Source organism: Lathyrus oleraceus, chromosome 6 (genome assembly GCF_024323335.1).
Source record: "Lathyrus oleraceus cultivar Zhongwan6 chromosome 6, CAAS_Psat_ZW6_1.0, whole genome shotgun sequence".
In the NCBI taxonomy this organism is placed as follows: domain Eukaryota; kingdom Viridiplantae; phylum Streptophyta; class Magnoliopsida; order Fabales; family Fabaceae; genus Lathyrus; species Lathyrus oleraceus.
The window spans coordinates 477,285,374-477,311,898 of record NC_066584.1 but is presented as its reverse complement, the minus strand read 5'-3'; positions in this window follow the sequence as shown (position 1 = coordinate 477,311,898).

Genomic DNA, 26,525 nt, shown 5'->3' with positions numbered 1-26,525 from the left:
TGTTCAGATACCGATTGAAATTTTAGTATGCAAATATCATATATCCTAAGAGATGTCGATACACTGATATCTGATCAAAACACAATGACAATAGAACATACTAATATGAGAACAGAAAGTAACAAACACACAGAGTTGTTAAGCCAGTTCGGTGTACAACAATACCTACATCTGGGGGCTACCAAGCCAGGGAGGAAATCCACTAAATAGTATCAGATTGTAGACCTTCAGCAAAATATCTCCAGCTTACAATCTACTCCCTAATCATTACATGTGCTTAACTTCTACCTAAGACACACCTAGGTATGAGACCCTTCTCATTTCCCTTTCAATCACAACAATGATGAATCAATACAATTATGAAAGTTTCAGAAGTCACACTTCACAAACACACAATCACTCAATGCTTAAAAGCTTATGAGTGATTGACAGAACTTACAATTCAATAAAGACAATCCTACTCTTATATCAAGATGATATTAGAGAGGCTCACAATTAACAAGAATACTCAAACCCTAACAATTCACTAAAACCGTATTTGATTCATACACCAATTAGGTTAGTTTCATTCTATTTATAACCAAAGTCTGGATTGGATTTGGGCTTCAACATGTTGCTGCTAAGTTAGTTTTACAAAAATTACTACCAATCACAAACACGGGGAATTAATAGTTATCAAGGTTCTGACTGAAGACTCTGAAGATTCTAAAGATACTAAAGATCTCAAGTCAGACTGTTGATGTTGTCAAGGTTCTAACTGAGGATTCTGAAGTTTATAAATCCAGTTGTATGTTTCTTCATTTCATGCTTCATCAACTTCCATTAGAAGCCAATGAACTTAAAGATAAAATCAAATGGATACATGATCAAATAATACATAGTACAAATTAAATACTCTTTACACTACCTGATTTCATGGGCAAGGAGAATACTATACATCACACATGTCACTGAATTTATGGGCGAAGGACAGTATACAATATCACTCATTTCACCATCCAACAGTGAACAACCGCTCTATTTGGTTTCCACATTTTCCCCTCGAATGGTTTTCTCCTTATGCTATATAAGTGGGACTTGGATACTTGAAGAAAAACAAGACTGTTAAAGCGCTACAATATTTGACAAAGCCTAAATTCTTTGTGAAAAGCTATCATTTTTATACACAGTTTTTCTTTAAGTATTTGTTTATCATTTGTGTAAAATCTGATTATGTAGAAGTAACTTGTAACACACAAAATATTATTCAAACTATTTGTTTGATTCCTTAAGGAGACTTTGGTATAATCGAATATTTAAGAAGACAAAGAAAGTTATTCTTTGTGAGTCCTTAAGGAGACTAGGGTATAGTTGGATTCTTAAGAAGACAAAGAAAGTTATTCTTTGTGAGTCCTTAAGGAGACTAGGGTATAGCCAGATCCTTGAGAAGACAAAGGAGGTTATTCTTTGTGATTATTGTAATTAGTTGATTATAGTGGATTAAGTCCTTGTGTATAAGGCAAAATCACCTTGGCGGGTGGACTGGAGTAACTTTGACTTTCAAGCGAACAAAGATAAAAATATTTTTGTTTTTATATCTTTGTTATTAACATGTAAGTGATTTTTTTTAAGTTGGTAAAATGCTTTTGTTTTTAAAACCCAATTTAAAGCCCCCCATTTTCTTGTGTTTTTCACACCTTTAGGGATCTGGTCACGCTGAGGATGGTTTTTGTCATAACTTATGTTCTGACCCTGACCCTGGTTTTTATTGTCTTATGGAGGTCGCTGATTCTGAGAAACTTGAACCTGTGGAGGTTGTTGATACTTAGGTTGGTACGGAGGTTGCTAATATTGAACAGTGGCGATGTACATATAAGGGTGGTATGGCACAGAAGCCATAGGATCTTGAACTTGAGGGTAGACACTTGCTATCATAGCACTTTCCTCAGCCTCCTTCTTAGCAAAACCCTGATATTTCTTGGGCACTGTTTAATTATCAATGCTAGCAATCTTCTCTGTTTCATCCCATTCTCAATTTCTTCTCCAATGGTTACTATATCATCAAATTTGGAGGATGAACTACCGAACATATTCTCATTATACATACCTTGAAGAGTACTCATGAATATATCAACCAATTCAGCATCTGTCAACGCAGGTCTAACTCGGGAAGCCATCTTACGCCACCTCTGAGCGTATTCTTTGAATGTTTCACTACTCTTGTGGGCTTGATTTTGCAGTTGTAACCTGGTGGGAGCCATATCCAGGTTATACTTGCATTGCTTTAGGAAGGCTTCAGACAAGTCTTTCCATGATCTGATTTTGTTGCGCTCCAAGCTCGTGTACCAATCCAAAGATTCCCCAAATAAGTTATTCTAAAACTAATGGATAAGAAGCTCATCATTGTCAATGTAGGATGTCATCTTCCTATAATACATAATAACATGGCTTCCGGGACAGCTCAAACCCTTGTATTTTGGCAAATCTGGAACTTTGAACTTCTGGGGAAACACCACATTAGGAACCTAAAACAAATCCTTGGCATCCATACCAAAAGCTGAGAAACCCTCTATAGCTCTTATCCTTTCACCCAACAACCGGTAGTCTTCCCGTTTGTTCTAATCTGTACCAAAAGCAATCTTACTCGCAGATTGAAGATTAGTCTGATGTGTTAGGAGTTGAACACCATGAGAGGTTGTCTGAGGAGGATATACCATTCCAGGATTAGCCATCTGACCAATAGTATGACCATACTGACCCCCATATGGATCATAAGGTGCCCCAGGATAAACAAATGGAGGTGCCACAACAGAATATTTCCTAGGATAAGGAGGAGGTATTTGAACACCTTGATTCAAATTCTGAACAGTAGTTTGAATAGCCTAAAGAGGAACATTAAAATGAAGGCTATGGCCTCTGTATTCAGCTTTATCATCATCAGAAGCTTCAACAGTAACTAGCACATAAGTCTGAAGGGCCTGTCTTTGGTTGATCTCATGGTTGTCAGCACCAACCATCTGAGGAGAGTGAGTAGTTATAGCGGTGCGTTTATGACCATCAAGCTATGGATAAACCCGACGTCATTGAAAAATCAGAATCACCATCGCACTTTTATTATTTCCAAAGGAAAATGGTGAAGTACAAACAAAACCCAAAGATAAGAAGTTTTCAAATCAAAACTAATAAAATGTTAGAGATTTCAGGTAAGGGGGTTGGGTACACAGAGGGAAGGTATTAACACCCAAAGTGTCCTAGGTACTCCTAGGGAGCCCTTTTTTGTGTGCAAGTGTTTTAGTTGAAAAAATGTTTGATTAAAATAGAATGGGGGATGAGAAAAGAATTCATTTATTATAATTTTGTGTTTGACAAGACCTTCAGTCTTAGGCCTACGTACCAACATAAAAATGAGGGATCAAAACCCCGTAGTTCGTGGTAAAAATTTCAAAGAAGTTGGTGGATTGGTTTTAACAAATGTTTAAAAGAAAAGGGCACAAAATGGCCAAAGAATTGAATAAGGTTGTTAGTTATTTTTGTCTTTTTGAAAGTCAAATCAATATGATTAAGTTTATTCACAAGTTTGATTGAGAAAAAGTTTTGAAAATCAATAGCATAAGGCCAAAATTTCTACTCATTTAAACATGTCTAAGTTGAAAACACAAACAAAGAAAGTTTTTAAAAGGAGGGAGAGATAAAGCGACTATCCTAGACAAAAATTTAAAAGTTAAGAGTTGAAAAGATCTTACCAATGGGATGCAATCCACAAGACAAGAATGTCAGATAGAAACTCATTTCCTTTGGACTTTTGAGCAAGCAATAAGCATAAGCAAACATCCGAGCAAATAATATGAAGACCCGGACATCAAATAAATATAGCCATAATATCCAAGCAAGCACTCCAATATCAAGCAGTCTTCCATGTCTTCAAATGTATCAGATGAAAATATCCCTTGGCAAACTCAAAGAAATAATCATCAGACGTCAATCATAATAACAGTATAACAATTAAGCATAGAGACAAAGTAACAGATGAACCAAGGGCACTCAAGGTTTGCATCAGATGAAAGGCACAGTCAAAGATAGCTCAGTCTCAAAATAATGACATTGGCCAAGTCCTTCAAAGCATGGGAATGTTGCCTACTTCTAAGTCCAAAAGATCAAATCAAGTCAAGGGCAGAGGTCCAACAGTCCACCAACATATTTTTTAGGGTTTTTGTTGTTATTAGGTATTTTAAGGTCCTAAGACCACAAACAAAACAAAGTTACAAGCACACAATATATACAAGCACAAATGATATGGCTCAAGTGAGCAAGGTGAAAATGACTGAAACATAAACATCTTGCATGAAATGTAAATGTCAATGAATGATAAAGGTACTTAAATTTAAATTGCATTAAGTAAATGACATAAAAGTAAAGCAATAATAAAGGAAGATAGTGAAATGTTAGTTAAGGAGTTTTAATTGTTTAAGTCATTCCTTGGAGAACACTTAATCATTCATTCACAAGTATGAAGACATAAACCAAGACATCACCTATGAGGAGGGCTCCAACTTGGATAAATCAACAAGTATACCACTAGCTCTCACAAATGTAAAAAAGGTTAAGTCTTCACACAATGCCATGAAGAATGGGAGACTTGCCATCTCACTTACAAGAATGATATACCTTTGGGGACAGATTTAGCTCTATGTTAAGCAATCATAATTGGACTTATGTAGAAGTCACAACTATCTAAGGCCAGACAATAAAAATATTGGTGTTAATGCATGTTAGAGACATTGCACAAAGATCCAAGCTCCTAAAACAAACCACATACAAAAATAAAGCGAGATGAACCTATCTCAATCAGGCTCACATTGATTCATCTAACACAAGGTCATTGATGAATCAACTAGCATCTAATATTTGAGAATTCCTAGGTCAATTAATGGATTGGGAAAGAAAAGGGATGAAGATGAAGAGGGAAAGGGAAATAGAAACCCAAATTGATCATAGGAGGAATTTCATCTGATCAATACTATTCATTCATCTTGAGGGATGAAATGTACATTTCATCAACCCCCTAAATCCAATAGTATTGGTGAAATGGAAGTTCAAACCAACCATGATCAAGGCCAAATAGAAAGTCAAACATCACAAGGTCAACCAAATGGCACAACAATATTTTTAAATAATTAAACAATTAAAAATCAATTTAAAAATGAAGTAAAATGTATTTTTCAAAAGTAAAACCTCAAGTCCCTTCAAATCACCAAATAAATAACCAAGGGATTTATCCTAGGTCAAACAAGGTCAAAGGACCTTAGACAAAAAAAAATGGAATTTTTGGAAAGTCAGAAGTATTTAAAAATATTTTAAAATAAGTCAAAATCATTTAATTCACAAAAAATATCAAAATTAATCCAAAATATTATTTTAATTCAAAATATGAAAGAGGAAAATATTTAAATATTTTTGGTGAAAGTCCCATATTTTTTGGATGAAAAATGAATTTAATATGATTAAACAAAAGAGGAGTAATAAATAATAAAAGCAGAATAATAAAATAAATGGAAAAAACATGGGCCATCAGATCTCCCTGATTAATTGAGGTGGCAGATCTTATGGCCAAGCGCTTATGGTCCATGATGCGCTTTAGTCAACTGCGTGGCAAAAGGAGTCAAACAAACCAAAAGTCCTTATTAGAACGTTGGGACATGATGAGATGGATAAAAACACGTTAACACATCTGTAGGTTCTAAGTGTTGACAGCAATTTTGGTAAAACAAAGAGTGTTCACAAGATGTTGCATGTGATGTCTTAACATAAGATATCTATGTACCTGCTGGAGTTTAAAAATATAATTATGCAGGATTGTTTCAGGATGTCATACACGATGTCATGGCATCTGATATTATGTACCTGCTGGAACTTATAAATGGAATTATGCAGGATTGTTTCAGGATGTCAGACCTGATGTGATGACATCCTGTACACAAAACATTTAGGGTGAATGTTATGTGTTTTGCGATTGTGCATTTAATGTCAATCTATGTATGATTGAAGATCTGATTTGCAGGCGCATTCATCATTAATTACAACCTGATTTACTTATTTTCCAAAGAGATCTAATCAGCTGTCATGAGAAGAATTAATTGGAAAATAGTTTTAGGGTTTTCAAGATGTCCAAGCCCGACTGAATGCTTCTATAAATAGAACATGGAAAACGTGATTTGATACACAACCAATACTGAGCGAAATATTGAGAGAATATAAGGGTTTGTGTCTTGTTTAGTCGTGAGACTTGTAAGCCATTCAATTCATCCATAGATGATTGAATTGGTCTGATTTGTGAGTTGTAATTTGTCACTCTAAGCTTGTAAGCAAGAGTGTGTATCTACTTGATCGAAGTTGTTAAGCAAGATCAAGTGTGTGTCTACTTGATTGAAGTTGTTAAGCAAGATCAAGTGTGTGTCTACTTGATTGAAACTGCTAAGTAAGATCAAGTGTGTGTTATTGAAGAGTGTCTTCTTTTCATAAGTAATTGTTGTTTAAAATCACAGGTGTGGTTGAGGGGGAGTGAGTGGGTTCTCATATCTAAGAGTGCTTAGGTAGAAATCACACGGGTAGAGATTAGGTGAGAAAGACTGTAACTTGTTGAAGTGTACTGAGAGTCTTTGAACTGATTCTATTTAGTGGATTTCCTTCCTGGCTTGGTAGCCCCCAGACGTAGGTGAGTTGCATCGAACTGGGTTAACAATTGCTTGTGTCTCTTGCATTACTATTCTTTATCTTTATCCTATTTGTGTTAATCAGATATTAGTGTCGTGACATTACCTTCGACATCTCATATCTGATACCAGAATTTCAATTGGTATCAGAGCAGGCATCCTGCTCTGGTTCTGGGTGAGATCTAGGGACAATACTTTCTGGTACCATGGAGAGAGATGGAGGATCCGTGCACAGGCCACCAATTTTGGATGGATCTAATTATGACTATTGGAAACCTCTAATGGTAGCCTTTCTAAAATCTCATGATAATAAGGCTTGGAAGGTTGTGTTAATAGGCTGGGAACATCCAGTAGTTACTAAGGAAAGGGAAGCCACTACTGATAAGAAGCCTGAAGAACAATGGTCCAATGAGGAGGATGATCTAGCCCTTGGAAATTCTAAAGCTTTGAATGCCATATTCAATGGAGTAGACAAGAATATCTTCAGATTGGTTAACAACTGTGAGGTAGCTAAAGATGATTGGGACATTCTCAAAACCACTCATGAAGGCACCTCTAGAGTGAAGATGTCTAGACTACAGCTGCTCACTACCAAGTTTGAAAATTTAAGGATGAAAGAAGATGAAAATATTCATGAATTTCACATGAATATCCTTGAAATTGCCAATGCCTCTAGAGCTCTGGGAGAGAAGATGTCAGATGAAAAGCTAGTAAGGAAAATACTCAGGTCACTCCCTAAGAGATTTGCTATGAAGGTGACAACAATAGAAGAATCTCAAGACATCTCAAATATGAGAGTTGATGAGCTAATTTGATCCCTCCAAACATTTGAGATGGGAATATGTGATGGATCTGAAAAGAAAGCCAAAAGCATAACCTTCATGTCAAACACTGAAGGGGAAGACGAGGAAGGTGGTCAAGAGATTGATGAAGATCTGGAAAATGAGGTAGCAATGCTGGGAAGATAGTTCAACAGACTTATGAAAAGGATGGATGTAAGATCTAAGGCCAATGTCAAGAACATCGCATCTGACATCAGTAAATCCAACAATATTGGAAGAAGAACAAGGTCAGAAGAAAAGCCCAAAGAAGGAAAAGGAGTTCAGTGCTATGAATGTGATGGGTATGGTCACATTAAAACTGAATGTGAGACCTACCTCAATAAACAGAAGAGAAGTCTTGCTGCCTCTTGGTCTGATGAAAGTGAAACAGAAGAAGCTACAAATCTAGTGACTGCATTGACAGGAAGATGGGGTTTTGATGAAGAGGCAAGTGATGATGAAGTTACCTTTGAAGAACTGGCCACTACCTACAGAGAATTGTGTCACAAAAGTGTAGAAGTGTGCATACAGGTTGAAAGCCAGAAGAAAGTGATAGCTCAGCTGGAGAATGAAAAAGGGGAAAATGAGGAAACCATCTCCAAGTTGAAAACTGAAGTTGTACTCTTGAATTCCAAACTAGATGAGATGACCAAGTATGTAAGAATTCTTAACAATGGATCTGACATCTTAGATAAGATTCTCCAGACTGGTCAAACAACAGGAGACAAATCTGGCATTGGGTTCAATGAATCTAAGGCTGATTGCAGTTACATAAATGGCAAATCTAAATCCAAACCTAAGTACAGCCATATTGATAACAAACCTGCAATGTCACATAACATGTCACAACATCAGAAGGGAAGACAACAGAAAGGGAAACACCAAAGATGGAGATTCCATTACTGTGGAAAATTTGGCCACCTGAAGCCCTTCTGCTATAAGTTGTATGGTTATCCTAGCCCTGTTCATCATCAGACTCACAATCAACCAAGACCCAAACATCACAGGCATATCACTGAGAAGCTTTGGGTTCCTAAGAATAATGTTTCAAGTCTAATAGCTCACACTTTCTTCAGAGTTTCAGCCAAAGAAGATTGGTATTTTGACAGTGGTTGCTCCAGACACATGACTGGAAACAAACACCTGTTGACTGACCTTCATTCCCATGCCACAAGTTATGTAACCTTTGGTGATGGATAAAAGGGTGAAATCAAGGGAATTGGTAAGCTTGATTGCCCTGGAGTTCCTGACCTTGACAATGTCCTACTTATTAAGGGATTAATTGCTAATCTAATAAGCATCAATCAACTGTGTGATCAAGGTCTAAATGTTAACTTCACTAGAACTGAATGTCTGATTACTAACAAGGAAAATGAAGTGATCATGAAAGGAGTTAGGTCTAAAGACAACTGCTACATGTGGAGTTCTCAAGAAAGTGGTTACTCTTCAATGTGTACCTTGGCCAAAGAGGAAGAAGTGAAGATATGGCATCAAAGATTGGGCCATCTGCATCTTAAAGGTATGAAAAGGATCATATCTATTGAAGTTGTTAGAGGAATTCCCAACTTGAAGATTGATGAAGGAAAAATCTGTGGAGAATGTCAGATTGGAAAACAGACAAGGATGTCACATCAGAAGCACAGACATGACACCACTACCAAAGCTTTGGAACTCCTCCATATGGATTTGATGGGACCCATGCAAGTAGAAATCCTTGGTGGGAAGAAGTATGCATATATAGTGGTGGATGACTTCTCCAGATACACTTGGATCAATTTTATAAGAGAAAAATCTGATGTTTTTGAAGTCTTCAAGGAGCTTTGTCTAAAACTTCAAAGAGAAAAGGAAAGTCTTGTTATCAAAATTAGAAGTGATCATGGGAAGGAATTTGAGAACAACAAATTTGCTGAATTTTGTTCTTCAGAAGGAATTAATCATGAGTTCTCATCTCCCATTACTCCCCAGCAAAATGGTGTCGTGGAAAGAAAAAATAGAACTCTTCAAGAATCAGCCAGAGCTATGATTCATGCTAAGAAATTGCCCTACCATATTTGGGCTGAAGCCATGAACACAGTCTGCTATGTTCACAATAGAGTGACATTGAAGAAAGGAACTCCTAGAACCCTATATGAAGTCTGGAAAGGAAGAAGACCTACAGTCAAATACTTCCATGTATTTGGTAGTAAATGCTATATCTTGACTGATCGTGAACAAAGAAGGAAGTTGGATCCCAAAAGTGATGAGGGAATATTTCTGGGCTACTCAACAAACAGCAGAGCTTACAGAGTCTTTAATTCCAGAACTAATGTATTGATGGAATCTATTAATGTCGTGGTTGATGACTAACAGACTGATGTCACAGACGATGTCGAGACATCTCTGAATGATTCCCCAGCTGACTTCTCAGACAAAAATGAGGAAAGTGAACCTCCTCAAGCTGAACTTGAAGATGAAAAAATCAACAAGGGACCCTCTATCAGAGTTCAGAAGGATCATCCCAAAGATCTCATTATAGGAGATCCAAATAAAGGGGTCACTACTATAGCAAGGGAAGTGATCTCACATGGCTGCTTTGTATCAAAGATTGAACCTAGGAATGTCAAGGAAGCCTTGACTGATGAGTTCTGGATCAATGCCATGCAGGAGGAGTTAGGTTAATTCAAGAGGAATGAAGTATGGGAATTGGTTCCTATACCTGAAGGAGTAAATGTCATAGGTACAAAGTGGGTATATAAGAATAAATCTGATGAACAAGGGGTTGTTACTAAAAACAAAGTAAGATTAGTAGCACAAGGATATACTCAAGTTGAAGTAGTGGACTTTGATGAAACATTTTCTCCTGTAGCTCGCCTTGAGTCCATTAGATTATTGCTTGGAGTGGCATGTATTCTGAAATTCAAACTGTTCCAAATGGATGTAAAAAGTGCCTTCTTGAATGGCTACTTAAATGAGGAAGTATATGTTGAACAGCCTAAAGGATTCACAGATCTAAATCTTCCAAAGCATGTGTACAGATTGAAGAAAGCCCTCTATGGGTTGAAGCAAGCTCTCAGGGCTTGGTATGAGAGACTCACAGTGTTCCTCACTAACAATGGATACAGGAAAGGAGGTATTGACAAAACTCTATTTGTGAAAAATGAAGGAGGGAAGCTCATGGTGGCACAAATATATGTAGATGACATTTTATTTGGTGGGATGTCGGATCAGATGGTTGAACATTTTGTTAGACAAATGCAGTCTGAGTTTGAGATGAGCCTTGTTGGAGAACTGACCTACTTTCTTGGGCTACAAGTCAAGCAGATGGAAGATTCTATCTTTCTATCTCAAAGCAAGTATGCCAAGAACATTGTTAAGAAGTTTGTCATGGAGAATGTAAGTCATAAAAGGACACCTGCTCCTACACATGTGTAAATCTCCAAAGATGAAAATGGTGTCAGTGTAGATCAAAGTCTATACAGAAGCATGATAGGTAGTCTGCTATATCTCACAGCAAGCAGACCTGACATTGCATTTGCTGTAGGTGTTTGTGCTAGATATCAATCTGAACCAAAAGTCAGTCACATAAACCAAGTAAAGAGAATACTGAAATATGTCAATGGCACTAGTGACTATGGGATGTTATATGCTCATGGATCTAGATCTATACTGACTGGTTACTGTGATGCTGACTAGGCTGGAAGTGCTGATGATAGGAAAAGCACATCAGGAGGATGCTTCTTCTTGGGGAACAATCTGATATCATGGTTTAGCAAGAAACAAAATTGTGTATCTCTATCCACTGCTGAAGCTGAATACATATCAGCTGGGAATAGTTGTTCTCAACTAGTTTGGATGAAACAAATGTTGACTGAATACAATGTCACACAAGAAGTCATGACATTATACTGTGACAACCTGAGTGCTATAAATATTTCCAAAAATCCTATTCAGCACAGCAGGACAAAGCATATTGATATTCGTCATCACTTCATTAGAGGACAAAGGAGGTTGTGGCTAATATCCCAGAGGATATTTCTGACAAAAATTGCAAGGATTTTAGCAAGGTGTTTATAAGAAGAAGATGCTACTTCCTTAGACTGAGTGGTAATGGTTCCCCCTGTTATGAAGACTGTGTGTGCTGAAGACTGGTCCCCCTGGTGTTATGGCTGTTTTGTAAGCTTGGTTGGTTTATTTGAAATGTGCCTTGTTGTAATATTTGGGCTCTTAATGAGTTCCATGGATTTCTAATTATCTCAACTATTACAGCTGTGTATAATTATGGTTTGTATCTCCTAACATTTATGTTTTAACATTTTATATGTTATAACATTTGTTGTGACATTCTCTGCTAGGCTGATTGACATTTATTTTGTCTAATTGGTCACCTTTGGTCTATTTTGACTAAAAAGGGGGAGAAGTGATTATGTGGAGCAGTTAAATATGTGGAGCTGTGTGGAGATGTATGTGCTGGTGTAGCTGAATAGATGAACAACTATTATTAAAGGATATGTGTTTGATGTAAGACAGAATGTTGTTCTGTTTACAGATGTTGAAGGAGATGTCTGATATGGTGCACAGGTGATGTTGAAGCAGATGTTAGGGGTGACTCTGGTTGTTACAAGTGCTGTTACAGGTGTTGTTATTACAGGTGCTGTTATTGTTAAAGGAGATGTCTGTATTGAACAGACTTAGGGGGAGAAGAAGTACCCTTGTGCATTTGTGTGTTTTACTAGTTGCTTATATAACTAGTAATTATGTTTGCTTCTGCTGCTGCTTAAACTGGTGTTTAACTTCTGATAGTTTTTCTTGTGAACAAAGAGGACAGATATATGTTTTAGCCAAAATTTTCCAAAGGGGGAGTTTGTAGGTTCTAAGTGTTGGCAGCAATTTTGGTAAAACAAAGAGTGTTCACAAGATGTTGCATGTGATGTCTTAACATAAGATATCTATGTACCTGCTGGAGTTTAAAAATATAATTGTGCAGGATTGTTTCAGGATGTCATACACGATGTCAAGGCATCTAATATTATGTACCTGTTGGAAATTATAAATGGAATTATGCAGGATTGTTCCAGGATGTCAGACCCGATGTCATGACGTCCTGTACACAAAATATTCAGGGTGAATGTTATGTGTTTTGTGATTGCGCATTGAATGGCAATCTATGTATGATTGAAGATCTGATTTCCAGGCGCATTTAATCATTAATTACAACCTGATTTACTTATTTTCCAAGGAGATCTAATCAGCTATCATGAGAAGATTTAATTGGAAAATAGTTTTAGGGTTTTCAAGATGTCCAAGCCCAGCTGAATGCTTCTATAAATAGGACATGGAAAACCTGATTTGATACACAACCAATACTTAGCGAAATATTGAGAGAATATAAGGGTTTGTGTCTTGTTTAGTCGTGAGACTTGTAAGCCATTCAATTCATCCATAGATGATTGAATTGGTCTGATTTGTGAGTTGTAATTTGTCACTCTAAGCTTGTAAGAAAGGGTGTGTGTCTACTTGATCGAAGTTGTTAAGCAAGATCAAGTGTGTGTCTACTTGATTGAAGTTGTTAAGCAAGATCAAGTGTGTGTCTACTTGATTGAAACTGCTAAGTAAGATCAAGTGTGTGTTATTGAAAAGTGTCTTCTTTTCATAAGTAATTGTTGTTTAAAATCACAGGTGTGATTGAGGGGGAGTGAGTGGGTTCTTATATCTAAGAGTGCTTAGGTAGAAATCACACGGGTAGAGATTAGGTGAGAAAGACTGTAACTTATTGAAGTGTACTGAGAGTCTTTGAATTGATTCTATTTAGTGGATTTCCTTCCTGGTTTGGTAGCCCCCAGACGTAGGTGAGTTGCACCGAACTGGGTTAAAAATTGCTTGTGTCTCTTGCATTACTATTCTTTATCTTTATCCTGTTTGTGTTACTCAGATATTAGTGTCGTGACATTACCTTCGACATCTCATATCTGATACCAGAATTTCAACATCACCAGAGCTAGGGTTCCGGTCGTCTTCTTTGGTGGACCTCATCGGACTGGTCCACCACCAAAGTTCATGAAAATAAAATATGCATACACTAACTTGAAGAGAAAAATGCTAAGAGTTCGAATTTATCCTCAAAACTTTCCAATTCTCACTATATAGAGAGATATGTGGAATTGAAAATTGAGGAGTATGAACTGAGTTGCTTCAATTTAACCTCAAAGCAACTCAATCTTGTTGCCTACATTGGTAGGTCCTCAGACGGTAAGACCCTAATTTTGACCCTAAGATCCCTCATGGCATCATATCATTGCTCATTGCATTGCCTCAAGGATCATAACTTGTTTGGCTTCTTTACCCTAGGGTGGGACTTGTGTGAGTGGTTTGAGACCACCAAGCATGCTTGTATTTTATATTATTGCCTTTCTTATTTGTTTAACTAACCAAAAGCGCAAAAATATTTCACTAACTCTTTTTGTTTTGAAGCTCAAGTGATCACATGTGCACTTGCTCCTAGGAGGCTCCTAAGCTCAATGAAGTGGCTAGATGAAGATGAGAAGAAGCATGACAATGGTCCACAAAGTTCCTAATCATCATATATGTCTCCCAAGTATCTCAATTTTCCAATTTGATCAAGATAACCCAAAGGGCTTGAGGATTGTTTCCCAAGGAAACCCTAATTCAACTGTGCATTGACTGTGCCTTGCTCATGAAGCAACCTCAACCTATGATCAAATTCAACCAAGGGAAGTTCTTTCATTCATTATTTTATGCATATATGAGCCTATGTGAGTATCCTCAATCATTCATTCATCAAGATTTGAACTTTGGCCTTGAGAAGTTGACCAGTCAAGTCATCTAACTAAACTGAGGATCACTGAGACCTAACTTTTGATGTGTTTGTAAAATGAAGATAACCCCAGGAGAAACAATGTTCTTAAGAACCATATGAACAACTATCATGTTCATAAAAAATCCATTTGAAACTTTGAAGGTCATCATTCATTTCAAAACATTATAGGTCATTTTGACTGAAACCCTAATTTTGGGTCAACTTCCCAAAGACCTAACTTTTTTGTTTTTTATGATTTTGAGGTGAGACTAATTGAATTGGAAATATTAAGATGTCTAAGTCAATTGTTATGTTGGACAAAATTTCATAATCCTAAAATAAACACATGTGATAATACAAAACATTATAGGTCACTTTGGACCAAAACCATTGAATTTGAAAAATGTCCAACTTCAAGTGCCCATAACATTCTCATAAAAAATCCAAATGATGCACAATTTAAGTCCAAATTTATCATCTTGAAAAGATATACAACTTTGATGTTGGAGGTTTTTCCATTTGAGGCTTGAATCATTAAAACAGAAGGGCTTAAAGTTGATCACTTTTGGTAAAAAATTTCAAAGGGAACCCAGACATCTTTTGTACCTCAAACTTCAAAGCCAGTTTTCATAATTTTCCAAACTCCAAATGGATTTTTTCCCAACAAAGTTTTTGTTCCTTATGACAAGAGATTTCCAGCCATTACTCACACCACCATGTTTGGATTTTCCATATGGGACTTTCGAAGAGCTAAAGGTTTATGTCCAATTATGCAATTCACTTTGTAACTTGATATGCAAGCAAATATCAGGCCTTGTGCACGTCCATTCCATCTGCAAATGATCTCAGCTTGCAATTCCATTCACTTTTTGGCCTCATATGCACCTGTACAGGCTCATGCATGGAGGACCCAAAGTTCATGCACACGAGCATCTCACTACCTTGCCTTCAGCTCAGCTATAAATAGAGGGCCTTGCTCATTCAAATTGGAACCTCAAGGTGATCTGAAACTCTGCAGAATTCAAAACCTAACCTCACTCAAAGGAATTCCAATTTTCATTTCTCAATTTCAAGCTTGAATTTCAACATCCTTAGTTGATCTTCAACTCTTAATTCCTTAGCCTTGCATTCTCATTACCTCAAGATCAAATTGGAATCAAAAGCTTGAAGAGATTGTGCTGTTTAAAGCTGCAATTCAAAGGTATATCACTCAACTATTTTGATCTGGATCTTGAAATACAATGTAAATTTCTCTGGTTTGAATTCAAAGGTATATCACTCAACTGTTTTCATGATTTGAGACATTTTAGTTAGTACACCTTGATTTTCAAGCTCAAATTTCTCATTAAATAGAAACATTGAGGAAGATCCAAGGTTACAGGGGTGATGTACATCACCCCGACTTCATTTTGGTACCTGGCTTGTGTATTTTGGTTAAGGTTGAAAACCCTGCGCGTGGTGGCCGGAGTTTGTTCTCTGGCCAAAGAAGATGGTGGTTTCCACCACCATCCCCACGTGGGTGAGCCTGGTCCTTTGGATATTGGCTAAATGATCTAATCGTGTCCATTGCTTTGGCTGACTTATTTTAAATACATGTGTTGCGCGCTTGACTTTGGAACATGGTGCATCAGCGCCTCTTAGCCCTTGGATGATGCCATGTCAATTAATGAAACTCATCCAAGCGCTCCTGATTTTTGTTATTTTAATATTTCTGTTTTATTTCTTTTAATTCCTTTTAATTTCAAAAATTCCTAACCATTTTATTTGAAGTCACAAAAATATGAGACCAATGGCAAAAAAAATCTTGAAAAATCTAGTTTCATAATCTTATTTTTAAGTATTTTTGTGACTTCATTTAATATTTTTTTGTGAATTATCTTGTTTTTAATAGTTTTTAATTCATTTTAAATACTTTTTGATATCTGAAAATTCCAAAAATATTTTCTTAACACATATGGATCATGATAAGTCAATGAAAAATAGTCTCATCAATTTCTTAATTTATTTGAGATTTATTTAAGATTTTAATTCATTTGTGTTATTTTTCATTGTTTTTAATTGATCTTAAATAGTTTCTGATTTCAAAAAATGCTAAGAAAATTTGTCAAACCATGTTTGACCATGTTAGACCTATGAGAATTTAATTGGACTTTTTCAAGTTGACTTGAATTGAATTTGAGGTTTGACTATATTTTGTCCATTTTTATTTTGCATTTATTTTAATTCCAAAAATACCAAAAAAAAATATTTGACTTGTTGACTTCTAATCTTCATTTCTCTTCTGTTTTACATTGGTTGATGATGATTTGATTCACATTTGATCATTGTGTTTTGATATTTCATTTGAATTCTCCTTTTATTCACTTCATCTTCATCTCATTTCTTCTTTTTATTTTGGCCAATGAGTTAATGATTTGTGGTTGGTCTTGACATACGAGAGGCTTAACCTTCTTTGAACCAAATCAAACTCAACTTGATCAAAGATCAAGTGGGTTGCTTTGTGTCCAAGATAGGTTGCTTCTTGGTCAAGCAAAAAACCTAAAGTCCATACAAGGCCTTTCCTCTTTTCTTTTGGCATGGCAAGTTGTAGGAGCTTGGATTACTAGTCATGATCTCTAACTTGTGTTTATTTGCCTATAGTTTTATTGACCGACCTCAGATAGGTGTGACTACTACATTAGTCCACTTACGATTGCTTAACATAGCGCTAAATTGTCTTATGACACACTAACATTAACCACACTAACTACTAACTTTAATTTGAGCATTTAACTTCTTGCAATTTACTTTAATGCAATTTACTTTCTTGCTCATTTATTCATATTGCTTTTCCCTTTGCTCACTTGAGCATATATTTTATGTTTATGCCATTTTCTTTTTGCTCATTTGAGCTCATTATTGTATAAATATATTGTGGCCTTATGTTTGTTTTGTCTTTGTTTGTGTGAACCCAATGCAAAAAGGAGAAAGGACTTAGAATTAGGGCCTTACCTATGCTTAAAGGAATTCAAGAGCAACTAGGCCTCATGCCTTTAGAATGCTAAATTTGTTGAAGAGCAACTAGGCCTCATGCCTTTAGAATGCTAAATCTTAAAGTTGACTTCAAAGGACCCCTAATCTAAACTCATTCTTTGTCCATTCCTCTTATTGTATTGTGAACTTTTTGATGTGTGCTCTTGTGTGATAGGGATTCCATCTTGAGATATTAAGAAGGACCATTGTCATGAGTAGCCAAGTTAAGAGAGACAAGCCAAATGGAGATCCTAGGAGCTTGAATGTGTATTTATTGGATTGCTTAAGTGATTGCTAAGTCCAAAGGAAAGGAGCATCTTGAATCATCTTTATGATTTCAAGAAAAGGAACTACAAGGGTTTTATCTCTTCTCTTATCTTTGCATGTTTAGGACTAGCCCTTCTCTTCTTCTCTCCACTCTAACCCAAGCCAAACTCATTTATGTGCAAACTTTGACTTTGTTCCAAATTAGAAACCTAGGCCATATGCCTTTGATTTTTCAAACTCTTTTCTTCAATACTCATTGTGAATAAACCTTAAGTCAACTTTGACCTCATTTTGTGAATACTTCTAACTTGTAAATACAACTCACTTCAAGTTGTTTTTGTGGTTCCAATGGGCACCTTTGTTAAACTTTTTTTCATAAACATTAGCCATAGGTTTGAGTTATCATAGTGGTTGATGTAAACCTCACCTTGTCCTTAGTGAGTGGACTATAAGTCTTCCATACTTATTATAGGGTTAACCCCTCACTAGTATGTTGAAGCTCTCCTCACATGGTGGATTGTTGGTTTAGGTTGAGTTTTCTCCCTTTGATAACAAAAGACCTTAAAAGCTTTTGGTCAAATCAATTCACCAACCTTTTGAGATTTTTACCCCGAACTACGAGGTTTTGATCCTACTTTTGTGATGGTACGTAGAGAATGGGTTTATCCATTCAAACAACAAATTTGTAAATATAATGTATATTATCTTCTCATCCCCCCAATCTTTTGCACATATTTTCTCAAATACCAACCTATAATACACATTTGCAAAAAGAGGTTCCCTTAGAGTACTAAGGATGTTTTGGGTGCTTAAAACCTTCCCATTTCATAACCAACCCCCTTACCTAGATCTCTGACATTTTTATTAGTTTTTGATTTGATAAAACTTCTTACTTGGCTTTTATTCTCTTTTTAGACTTTCCTTTGGACAAATAAAAGTGCGGTGGCGACTCGAATTGTATGCTTACTTTTGATTTAGTCAATAAATCTAAAGGTAATGAATACCCCGCCACACAGACAACCAAAGATCAAGCAAAATGGTGGAGAATTGAGGGAGAATCGAAGAAGAGAAAATTCACATAAATCACCTTCTATTTGCTTCAATTGAGCTCGATCTCTCTTCCAATTTGGATTGGCTTGCTTCTAAAAACTTGCAGGAAGTGAAATTGATGACCAAATTGCTTGGATCCTTGGAGTTTCAATCCCAAAACAGATGCGGAATTGAAACTCGATTTCAAGTGAAATCTTCAAGGTTATCCTATCAATGTAGGTTAGGGAAGTTGCAGCTCAAATCTTGGGCAAGGGGATCCTTATTCTGAGCTCAAGGGCAATGTATTTATAGCCATCCAATTTCTTTTCACACACTTTCAATCAAATGCCAAAAATAGTAATGTCATGTTGCATGCTTGCATGGGCGTGCACAAGGCCCATGAAATGATGTAAATAGGTCCAAAATCATGTGCAAACCATCCTTAAACAATAACATGAAACCATGCATTACTGAAATTTGGTCATGAAACTTTCCAATTGGGGCCATGCATTACACCTATGCGCAAGTCACTAAAAAGTGCTCCAAATCCCATGATCTTGGACTATTTGGAAAGATAACATGAAGGGGATCAAATATCACATCGAATTTTTTTCCATTTGGAGCTTGGATCATGATGAATTTTGAGGTGGAAGTTGGAGGAATCAACCATAGTTGAAAATTTCTAAGTTAAAAGTTAAATGACCAATTTTTCCACCTTGAATAACGTTTACTATGAGCTTCAAATGAAAATGGTTCTTTATTCAAAGTTGTAGATATTTTAATACCCTTAAATTTGGTAAAACATTTGACACCATTTGAATCTTTCATGAGGGAGTTATGGATTTAGAAGTTGAGGAAAATTGCTTGTTCATTGATGATAGCCCAAAATGACCTATAATGTTTCCTCTTGGTATATGCCCTTGCAAGTAGAATTTGACATTTCTAATAGACGAAAAGTTGTAGAAGACATCTTGAAATTGTTCATGGAAATTATATGGCCTTCATATCATAAATATTGAGCAAGTTATGGTTCTTGGAAGTTGACATTCTGTCTAGGGCACAAACAAAATGACCTATAATATTTCACCATAAAAATGACTTTCAAAGAAAAATTAGATCTTGATGTCAACATGAAAGTTGTTTGAAATGTCATATAGAGTAATGTTTCTCTTGGAATCATTTTCATATGACAAAAATTGCAGGAGATGGGGTCTAGGGAACCCCAGATCTGACCAATTGACTTTCTCAAGTCAACCTCTTTGAACCAACTTGCAAACTTGAAGTTATTTTGATTTTTAGGGCTCATGGAGGATCATATATGCTTGATATGATGTATAATGAAGTATACCTTGATATATTTGACCAATTGTTGAAGAAACTTATTGAAGAAGGCACACAAAATACCCTGATGAATTAGGGCTTCCAAGGCAAACAAGCTTCAAACTCTTGATAAATTCTTGATCAAAATGAAAAATAAAAAACATGGGGATACACATATGATGCTTAGAATCATAGTGAATCTTTCCTGGATTGATCTCTTGCATTGAGGTCTCAAACCCTAGATATGAACTTGATATGACACAAATGGATGCATACACTACCTACAAAAGAAATGAAACTACACTAGACATATTTTTGGGATTTTGGTTAGTAAACAAATAAAAACAAAGTATGATACAATCAAAAGTGCTTGGTGATCTCTTCCAATGCAAACCCAATGAAGGAGGGGTGAGGAGGATACCAAGGTGTGATCCCAAAGCCAATGCAAATGATGAGATAACATGAGGGATCTTAGGGTCAAAATTAGGGTCTTACAGCTGCCCCTATTTAAGGATATTCTAGCTGAGGATGTGAAGGTTAAAATCTTTGTATCAACTTGACAGAATGGACTTAAATAACAACGTCGAGAAACAAATTTTGGTCCCTAAGAGGCCTCATGATGCATATGATATGAATGCAAACAAATAATCGTTGTGGGAAATACGTTGCCACAAAGGAAAAGAATTCGGAGAGACTGAAAGTCCATAGAAGCATGAGGCATTCCATAAGGAAAACTCGCTGAGGGGACAGAGACTCTTGGGGATAAAGAAAAAAGTTGTGCGTAGGTCAGACTACGACTTACAATACTACTGGAGAAACGAGGGGATTTCCATGAAAATAAATAAATGGAAAGACTCGACTGCAGGGGACAAGTAGATCTACATGGGAAGAGAGTGGATCAGAATAAAGCTGAAATACCCACCAAAGGAAATTCGATTTCACAAACATATATGAACCCAAACTCAACCGGGGAAGAAAAAAATTCAACACAAGAGTAAAAAGATATCATCCACTATCGGTTACTAGGTAGGAAGATAATACACTCGGATAGAGGCACATCCGTTACCGGTTAGGGTAAACATGTCAAGGATGACTTGCTGAGGAAAATGAGGAATACTCATTACCGATTACTGGGTAAGAATAGCCTACTGGGAAAAGGAAACCAAATAGGAATTACAACTACCTTTTTACTAGGTAGAAGACCAAAGAGAGTATTTGTCACCGGTTAAGGTTAACATATCAAGGATAAACTAAAGGGAAATAATATTTGTCATCAGTCAAGATGAACATATCGAGGATAGACTACTGAGGGACTGAGGAAGAATATCTGTTACCGGTTAAGGTAAACATATCAAGGATAGACTACTAAAAGAATAGATTTACAACTACCTGTTACTGGGTAGAATATCGAAAAGAGAGTATTTGTCACCGGTTAAAATGAATATATCAAGGATAAACTCAAGGGAAGAATATTTATCATCGGTTAAGATGAACATATCAAAGATAGACTACCGAGGAAAATAGGAATTGCAACTACCTTTTTACTGGGCAGAAGACGAAAAATAGAGAATATTCGTCACCGGTTAAAGTGAACATATCAATGATAGACTCAGAGGGTAGAATATGATTTATATCTACCATTTACTAGGTAAAATACCAAAATAGAGAAAATTCATCACCGATTAAAATGAACATATCAAGGATAGACCCTCTGAGCAAAGAAGGATTTATAACTACCTTTATACTGGGTAGAATAACACGCAGGAAGAATATTTGTCACCGGTTAAGATGAACATATCAAGGATAGACTTGTTGGGGAAACGAAAAAAGAATCCGCTGGAGAAATCAAAGAAGTAAATTACCTTTTACCAGTTACTGGATAAATTAACACAAGTAAATTAATCCACATCAAGAAGGATATTACCAGTTACTAGGTAATAAACTCTTGGAGACCAAAAGATCTATGTAGGTAAGAACTAGAAAAAAACGGTCAAACAAGACTCAACCCAATGAGGATACAACTCAATGGGAATGGTTCCATCCAGATATTGAACTAGGGAGGAAACTGAAATAATAATCATCCACGAGGAAATAACTTAGTGGGGAAGGAGAAAGGATAAATTCTTTCTGCTCAAGAGGATGACACTCTACAATTGAAGGAGGACAGACATACCAAATTTGCATGGGGAAATAATATCACCAAAGCAGGGGATCAGAAAAAGGTCAATGCGATAAAATGCACAATGACATATCTGATGATATGTTTATGCATGAATATACATGGGTATGTATATGATCATGCTGACAAACAAGCGCATAGGATACAAACATGAAGATTTGAATCATCACAATTAGATATTCGACTAGTCTCAACAAGATGGGAACACCAGTTGGAGAACCTGCTAGGGATGAAAATAAATCATCAAGGATAAAGATCCTAGCTCAAAATAAGTTTGACTTAGGATGGGGAAAGGCATGGAGAACATGCATCCAGCCACACACTACTGAAAACTTAGTGCTTTGAGGAGATGGAAAAAATATATTCGTAGCAATCAAAAGGATTAAAACACATCCAACTCAACTCTCAGGAGAGGAGGATATACTTCTAGGGGATAAGCAAAGATCTTGCTTAAAACTCAAACTCTATGGGCGAGGAGAAAATATATCTTGGCAACTTCGCGGGGGGGACGAAAGTACTGCTGAAAATATCAATCAACATGCTAAGGATAAAGAGATCTGTTAAGGATCCATATCTCAAGTTGAGGGATATATATATATATATATATATATATATATATATATATATATATATATATATATATATATATATATATATATATATATATATATATATATATTAAAGCAACAAGTCAATACTACGGGGAATTTTAGGTCAACACCATATCAAATGGGACACAACCTTGCAGGGGATGACATTAATACTGCTTAGAATCAAAAATTGTTTGAATGAAGAAAATCTTCTAGCAAAATATGGAACTCCGTTGGGGGACCCAAGTCACAACGAGAGGAAAACTCTGAGTGGGGAACCAGACAACCTACTGTGGATTCCATCAAAAATCAACTTTATGGGGCTTCACTGGGGATACACAATATGCTAAGAAAAATCAATGGCCACACAAGTATACAAATTAGCAACAAATTCCTCAAAAGGAAAGCTATATTCATTAGACTCTTTTTGGAGATTGAGAAATAAACCAATTCCAAGGTACCAAAGATATCAATTGAATCTGCAGACTCACTCTGGGGAGAAACTGCCACGACTGTGTAATAACCAAATAAAGGTGCTAGGGATCTGAAAACCAAATAAAGGTTCCACAAAGATCCAAGGTTTATTCACAAACACAAATGCAAACTGAGAGTGAAAACTATAAAGCCTCAATTGGGGAAGGATTAACTTCAAAGAGAACAACACATCTACTGTAGATAAATAATGATCTGCCTGGGGAGCCACCCATCAACTCTATCGGGGATGAGAAATTGCTTGGGGAGCGACTCATTAACCATGCCGGGGAGGAATGACAAACTGTTAGAGAGGTAAAATCACCAACTGACTGCTTGAGGAAGACAATAATGCTTCAATCATCAAGACTTACAGTTCTTAGATTGTTGTTGGTATTCCTTTTTGAAATCAATTGTTCTTAAAGTAAATGCCTTATTATTTCAAGGAAAATGGTTATTCATTGATTTATTTATTTCAAAATTATCATCATAAAATTCAATTTTATTAAAACAGAGGCAAATAAGAATAGAAATAATTGGATAAACGTTCAACTTTATTTAATAGAATGACAGTCCGCAAATGGCGAGACTCAACGGATCTTTACATAGTTTGAAAAATGGTAATTTACAGGGAAAAAGGCTACATTAAATACAATGACCACTACTCTCCCTAACAACTTTGAAATCTAATATGCTTTTGCCTTCGATTGCGAATGATGAATCAGAACCAAATGACTGTTCAAAATTGCTTCAAAGATCAGGACCAGTCGGATGCAGTTACTTGCCATAATCCCTTATTTTTGCCTAGATTTCCCCAAGGTGGGGTACTCAATCTACCAGGATAAATTTTCTATTTTATGTCTCTAACTTTTGTCTGGATCGCCCTTTAAGGTTTTCGATCAACCGAGACGCTCACTTTTGCCTAAGCCGCCCTTTCGGGTTTTCAACTTAGCGAGCTATTTTTTTCTTTTTTAGTCGAAGTATTTCTTGACTGCATCGGTGTTCACAGAACGTGTGAACTCTTCACCATATAAAGTTATAAGAATCAAAGCACCTCCTGAAAAGGCTCTCTTAACAACGTATGGGCCTTCATAATTAGGAGTCCATTTTCCCCTAGCATCAAGTTTGAAAGATTGAATCTTCTTGAGCACGAGGTCACCTTCTCTGAACACACGAGGCTTTACCTTCTTATCAAAAGCTTTCTTCATTCTTTGTTGATATAACTGACCATGACACATGGCAGTCAATCTCTTCTCTTCAATCAAATTGAGCTGGTCAAACCTGGTCTTACACCATTCAGCTTCTGTCAACTTGGCTTCCATCAGCACATGCAATGATGGGATCTCAACCTCCACGAGGAGCACAACTTCCATTCCATAAACAAGAGATAAAGGGGTTGCCCCTGTTGAAGTGCGGACGGATGTACGGTACCCAAGCAAAGCAAACAGGAGCATCTCATGCTAATCTTTGTTCGTCACAACCATCTTCTGAATAATCTTCTTAATATTCTTATTTGCAACTTCAACATCCTCATTCATCTTGGGTCTGTAGGTAGAAGAATTATGATGTGCAATCTTGAAGTCTTTACAAAGAGCTTCCACCATATTGTTATTCAAGTTCAATCCATTATCAGTAATGATCTTACTTGGCATACCATAACGGCATATAATCTGATTCTTGATAAACCTTACAATAACTTTCTTGGTCACATTCACATACGAAGCTGCTTCAACCCATTTTATGAAGTAGTCAATAGCCTCTAAAATGAAATGATGTTCGTTCGGTGCTTTGGGCTCAAGCATGCCAATAATATAAATTCCCCATATGGAGAAGGGCCATGGAGAGGAAATGACATTCAACAGTGTTGGAGGAACATGAATATTATCCACATAAATTTAACACTTGTGGCATTTCTTCACAAACTTGCAACAGTCAGATTCCATTGTCATCCAATAGTAACTTGCTCTCAACATCTTCTTTGCTATAACATGTCCATTGGAATGAGTACCAAAGGAACTTCATGGACTTCAGTCATCAACAGGTCTACTTCGTGTCTATCCACGCATCTAAGCAAAACCATATCGAAATTTCTCTTATAAAGCACATCACCATTCATGTAGAAGTTTCCATCTAATATTCTCAGAGTCTTCTTATCTTTCAAAGATGCTCCGGACGGGTAAATCTGACTTTGAAGGAAACATTTGATATCATAATACCATGGCTTCTCATCTTTGACTTCTTCAACAACAAACACATGAGTTGACCTGTCAAGACGCATCATAGTCAAATTGGGAACTTCATTCCAAAACATCACCAAGGTCATGGAAGCCAAAGTTGCGAGAGCATCTGCCATCCAGTTTTCGTCACGAGGGATATGATGAAATTCAACCTTTGTAAAGAAAGTTGATATCCTCCTCGCATAATCTCTATACGGTATCAAACCGGGTTGGTTCGTCTCCCATTCACCTTTGATTTGATTAACCACCAATGTTGAATCTCCATAAATGTCAAGATATTTGTTCGTACATTTAAAGGTCAATCTAGCTGTAAACGGAAAATGAATGCCTTGAGGAGTAATAATCACTTCCCTAATGCCATTACCATATCAATTAACAGCTCCATCAAATACCATGCCCTAACGGGAACCAGGTTCAGTCCCTTCTTCAAACAATGGTTCATCACAATCTTTCATCTTCAAGTACAAAATCTCTTTGTCAAGAAAATCATACTGCACTGACTGGTAATCTTCAATAGGTTGGTGAGCCAAATGATCAGCCAAGTCACTAATTTTAATATCTTTTTGAGCTCGGTATTCAATATCATACTCAGATAATAACATCTACCAACGGGCAATCCTCCCAGTTAAAGAAGGCTTCTAAAAAATGTACTTGATTGGATCCATCTTGGATATCAACCAAGTAGTATGATTCAACATATACTGGCATAGACACTTAGTAGCTCAAGCCAATGCACAACTTGTCTTCTCAAGCATAGAATACCGAGACTCACATTCGGTGAATTTCTTACTGAGGTAGTAAATTTCATATTATTTCTTATCATATTCATCTTGCTGACCAAGAACATAGCCCATACTCTCATTAAGCACAGTAAAATCAGAGGTAAAATCGGAGGCTCAAGTAGATATTCATTAATACTATCAAAAGCTTTCTGATAATCCTAAGTCCAATCATAAGACTGATCTTTCTGAAGGAGCTTGAATATAGGCGCACATGTGGCAGTCATATGCGATATAAATCTTGAAATATAGTTTAAGTGGTCGAGAAAACCTCTGACTTGCTTCTCAGTTTTGGGCGCAGGCATTTCTTGTATTGCTTTGACCTTGGCATGATCAAC